The sequence below is a fragment of the Anarrhichthys ocellatus genome, unplaced genomic scaffold (assembly GCF_004355925.1).
Source record: "Anarrhichthys ocellatus isolate YVR2014 unplaced genomic scaffold, GSC_Weel_1.0 scaffold17, whole genome shotgun sequence".
In the NCBI taxonomy this organism is placed as follows: Eukaryota; Metazoa; Chordata; class Actinopteri; order Perciformes; family Anarhichadidae; genus Anarrhichthys; species Anarrhichthys ocellatus.
The window spans coordinates 6,565,080-6,571,202 of NW_022280047.1; positions in this window are offsets into that span (position 1 = coordinate 6,565,080).

Consider the following 6,123-nt stretch of genomic DNA (forward strand, 5'->3'; position numbering starts at 1 on the left):
TAAGAACTATGCAGTAACATCCAGGACAAGTTTACTTTCTCGTCAACATAAAACTGGATTATATAAATGTATGGTTTAATAATTAAAAGCTGTGTAACTTAAATAAAACATTCATACTAAGCAGTAAAATCAAAACTTTGCATTGCTGAGCTGTTGGTTCAAAAGCTCGAGCACACATTTGACATGAACATAATCGTCCATGTTCGGCTTTAAGGGGGGCAGGTTGCAGTCTGCCGTTGGGTACCAAACCAGCGCCAGACTGTTAATGTTCTCGCTTATCATCATCAGGTGATGTTTCAGAGTCGGGGTCAGCTCGGACATTACCCCCATGTAATGGCGGAAGGAGCAGAGATGGTGAGCAGTGAAGAGCTGCTGCTCTGGCACGGCCAACCCAGTAGTGTTCAGGGAGAGGCAGGAGATGTTGGGAAGCTGTCCAGGTTCATCCTACAGGAGACAGACTTGGTCAGTACGATATAGGTGTCCACATCAGTAAGTAACACCCAGGGATGTAGAGTAACCCAAGTGGGCTACGTTTTCTCAAGTGATGCTCTCACGCATCAAAAAAGTTTCAGTAATGACGGTAGAGATTTCGCAACTTAACACTCCTGCATGTCAATATCGATTAGAGCTACTTTTATTTGTAGGTTAAACAGATCAAATAAAGAATCAAAAAGCTTACTAAAAGGCGCAGAGCGGCCTTTGTCTCCTCCTGTATCTGCCGAACGTTTCTGATAACGGCCGCGGTATTTGTCCCCGTTGTAAGAGGCCCGCAGGCTGCTTCTGCACTGAGCAGCCACAGGAAGATGATGCCTGCAGCAGTGACATGAAAGAGCACAGGTTAGCGATGAATTAGATTAGAATATACACACACACGCACATACACAGAAGCATGCAGTCACTACTACAGAGTTTCCGTGTTCTGCAATGCCAAAGTTTAAGTTGTAGGACTACCTGGTTTAAAATATTGTGTCACACTTCAATATGCTTACCGGCACAGCAATTCATGACAGCAGTAGGCTTTAGTCGGCAGCAGAGTTTCTAATGCGACACTTTCTCTGATCCATCCTTCCTTCGATGATCACTTTTATTGGGACTCCTTAGATAAAGATCAACATCTTAACATTTTCCCTTGCGTGTTGGCTGTCTCAGAAAGAGTCATACAAGCTCAGGATTCAAATTTACTTTCTGGGGGTTCCCTCTTTAGGAATCTCCTACACCTACCGTAATGTGCCTATAGCATGAATAGATTTAACTCTTTTTCCAACTCAGTTGTGAAGTATATTGTTTTCACTCAATATAATATCAATTACCAACAACTATTAATATTTTTAACATTACAATTCATAATTAATCTGGAAAATAGACAACCGTTTTTTTGTGATACACACTTCATTTCCTCAATAATTAAGACATGTACATATAAAAGCATCAAAATAGAGCTTGTTTATCAAAAAAAGGTTCCTGGGGAGGATAACCCAGACCCACCTATAAAGGTCCAGGCCCTGAAAGTCCGCAAATCCTTGAAATGCCGGACAAACATAGTTAATGCCATTTTTTAAATTACACACATTAAAAATATTTGTAAAGGTCCCTTCACTCAAGGTTAAACATCATCATTTCTGAGAAGTAAGAACATTCACCTAGAGAAACGGCAAATATCAGCCTGTCACAACGATTGTTAAACAACGATTGTTGTTCAGGTTGCAAATTGAAAGCATGAGGTTGGTTGAAGTGTTGAGGCAGTCCAAAAAACGTAAGGGTACTGGGGTGTATGTAAGTGAGCACCTAACAAAGAAAAATGCTGAAATAGCCAGAAATGGTCGTACCCTCATAAAGCAAAACTAAATTCAAGCAACATGGACAAGAAATGGAAAAGTGTTCATACGGTTAAATGGACCACCAAAGCAAGACAAGGTGGTTGTGGTACTGAATGTGGGAGAACGGGATCGAGTGACATTATTTGTAGCCGGGGCGGGTCAGGGCATACTGCAAAATGTATCAAGGCAGGAACGACACCGCATTCATCACAGCAGCCAGTGTAAGACCAAGAATTTGCATCGGTTTATACTATAGATATATTTATATTAGTGCTGGGCAACGATTAAAATATTTAATCGTGATTAATCGCATTGTTATGGCAAAGTTCAATAATGAATTCAAAAGTAGTGTATTGCGCACTTTTATTTTAAAAGTACTGCTATATGAATGGTTCACGAGATACAGGTAGCATGTTTTATACTTAATGTGAATATAATTCATACTTTGTTGGCATCTTATTCTGAAAACCGGATGTTCGTCTGAAGAAACCGGATGTTGTCTCACGTTAATCTTTCCGCTAACTTTCAAAGTCCTTCGCTCACTCCCGATCTGTACCGTTTAAATGCGTTTACCGTGAATTTCAGCATATAGGTGCACTAAAATTACTGACTGTAGGATGTTTGCTGGCTTTTATCCCACTGTTCTTGTCATCCTCTTGTTGTTATGTATATGTATTGTCTCTTGTCTTTCAATAAAAAAAAAAATTTTTTTTTAAAAATTAAAAATTATAATAAATTAAAAAAATGCGTTAACGCGCGATAAAATAATTGTCGGCGTTAAGGGTTAGGGTTAGGGTTAGCACTAATTTATATCTGTTTATTTATTTATTTTTGGTCATGTCATGTTCTGGAGCATACCCTGTCATCGAGTCTGATTGTAGCTTGCAGCGAAAATTTCTGCAAATCTTATTTCCAAATTACTTTTTGTTTTTCATAAAATGACAGGAGAAGAGTGTTATTTATCAACTGCAGAAACTGAGTGAAATTATCTTTCTGAAAATGAAAAAAAACCTTAGTTGAGAATTGCTGTAACAAGAAAGAAATGTGAGGAGTCAAATCTAAGTTTTTGACAATAACATTGATCCCGAGGCAAATTTGTACATGATTATAAATCAAATTCTGAATAATATACTGAATATCAGTTTAATAATCTAAATTTGGAGGGTTCCTCAATCATACATTTTAATAGCAGAAACTTCTATTCAACTTTTGATCAAAGACTATTTAAAGTCATTACAACATACATTTCAAGTTATTGCTATAAGAGAGACTTGGTTATCAAATGACAAGTGTGTTGACGTTGTTCTACGAGGCTATGATACGTTCAAAGAAAATCAGATAAATTAGAGAGGTGGTGGTGGTGGAGCATTTTATGTATAGAAACATTTTCAATGTAAGGTAATCAATAGCACAGTGATGATATTATGGAGAGTTTGACAATTGAAATTCATTCTACTAAATTTAAGAGAATATTCTTGAGTTGCATTTATAGAGCATCTGGTTCCTGCATTGACCAATTTATGAATACCATAGTTGATATCTTTGGTAAAGTATGTGATAAGAAAACACTTATTGTTTGTGGTGACTTTAACATTGATCTGTTAAAATGGAAAGAACACAAATTAACTACAGACTTTTGTAATGCAATGTTTAGCTTTGGTCTCTGGCCTCTTATTGACAAACATAGTAGGATAAGTAAGGAAAGTGCCACACTTATTGATAACATGTTTACAAATGTTCATGACAAATTAACAAGGTTTGTTTTTAACTGATATCACTGATCATATTCCTACTTTTGTGATCTTACATAATTTAAAGGTCAGCTGTTCAGTTGGCGTAAGTGAGCCTTCCTGTAAACTGGTAAGAATAAGAACACCTAAGAGAATTGAAGCTTTAAAGTCGGAGCTTAAAAACAACAGCTGGGATGAGGTGTATGATGATGATCCTAATCAGGCCTATGATGCATTTTTGTTCACATTCTTGGAGTTATCCAATAAACATTGTCCTATTGGGAGCTGCTGGGTGAAGGATAAATATACAGGAAATCCATGGATGACTAAAAGTCTGCTTGCAAAAAGAAAAATGTACTTTACAAGAAACAATGAAAGTGAAGAAAAATATCAGTTGTATAAGAATAAACTGAATTCCATTATGAGATCACAGAATAAGGAATACTATAATAAAATACCTGAGGATAGTAAAAGAGAGGGTTTGCTCATCATAGTCAGCAGTGTTTTAGTCTTATTTTTATGTTTTTGTTTTTGGGGGTTGTGGGTAGCAGATTTCCAGCACCTGTTCGCCGCGCCGCAGTGACCATATACCAGGGGGGAACTCAGTCGAGTGGCCAGGCCCAGTGCCAGCACCACAACAATCCACCACACACAGGAGGACAAGGGATTGGGTGGGGAGTTCTGTTATGAGATTGATTGGGTTTGTCATGTGTGTGTATGTGTGTGTATGTGTGCGTTTGTGGAATGACTAGAAAAAAGAAAAAACGAGTCCTGTATAGATAATGTTACTATCAACACAAATAATGGGGAAATCATAATAACAGTAATGATGGAAAGCAAACAATGAAACAAACATACATTTAAAAAAAAAATAATAGAAATAAACATCAATAATGGTAATGACTTATTATAATAATGATAATGGAATGATAATAATAATTAATTAAGTGCCATCGCAACCCTAAGTAATACTATCAAAGTGTAGTTTAAATGCTCCGCACAATAATGTACAACACTCATGTCTCCATCCAAGACAACGGTTCTCATTCATCGGTTGTACAGCTTCCCATGTTTCTATTTCTATTTTCTACCTCTAGCCAGGGTGAGAGAACAGGGCTCATGAGCCTATGGAGGCGGTGAGGATAAAGTTAATTTTTACATTACAGTCATTTAGCAGACGCTTCAGATTCTATCACACTCATACACCGTAGGCACAGCTATGGGAGCATTTGGGTTAAGTGTCTTGCTCAAGGACACATCGACATGCGAATAGCGGAGCTGGAGATCGAACTGCCGACCCTCTATTTGAAGGATGGCCCTGCTCTCCACTTAGCCACAGTCGCCCACCATGTCACTTAAAATAGTGTTGCTCTTAGCTTTAACCACAGCAAAGCATGTGAGTGATTTACAGGCTTTATCCATTCGCCCTTCCTGCTTGCAGTTTTCTCCAGGGCTAGCTAAGGTCTGTCTGCTGCCCAACCCGGCCTTTGTGCCTAAAGTGGTGGAGTCAGCCTACAAGTGTCCCACGGTGGAGCTTTTCACCCACCTCCATTCTCCTCCTCAGAGGAGCAAAGGCCACTTTATGCCTGGTGCGAGCACTGCATGTGTATGTGAGTAGATCAGCAGGTTTCAGGAAAGTGGATCAGCTGTTTGTGTCCCGGGCCACTCCCCACAAAGGCAAGCCATTGTCCTGCCAGAGATTGTAGAGGCCATATCTCTAGCCTATAGGTGTAGGGGTTTGCAGCCCCTCCAGGGTTTGAGGGCTCATTCCACAAAGTGTATGGCCACTTCATGGGCCCTGTTCAAGGGTGTTTCAGTGCAGAATATTTGTGCTGCAGCAAGTTGGGTTTTACAGGCTCAATGTCTCGGGCCATCCTTGGCACATGCTGTGCTAGAGGCAAACGCGCCAGAGTCCCTGTAATAGTCATTACCCAGCTAAATAATATTTGGCTTCAGGAATTTCATGCAATCCGGGAGTGGTCTATATCTCCCATAATGAAACACAGATCGATGTTAGAAAAAGAACTGACTGAACTTACATTGGAACTTTATTTAAGAGATGTTTGTAAATTTATGTTACAAAAAGCTAAAAAAAAGGGATTAAAAGGAGATTTATCTCTATTGTTGGGGTAAAATTATAGAATAATGCTAACATAAATGTAAGAATGTGTAACTCATTTTTGGTTTTCAAAGGGACTGTTTATAAAGCTATTTTTGAGGGTTACAAGTGTGAATGAAATATATTTTTTCTTTTTCTTATTTTTATATTACATTTTCTTGACGGTAACGCAATTGGTAAGAATGTAGTAAAGGCATAAGCATTATTCTGCTGCCTGTGCCTTTTCAGTGATATTGTATACTAGATTGTATATAGGCTTTATTTATTGTATCGTGTGTGTGATGGCTGAATAAAACACTACTACACTACGGTATATGAATGCATCACATTATTCAAATCTCGCTCAATTTCCTATTTGATTCTCCTTGGCAGGCCTCCCTTCAAGATCAACGTGTAAATGTTAAAGACAAAAGTGTGTGTGTGTGTGTGTGTGTGTGTGTGTGTGTGTGTGTGTGTG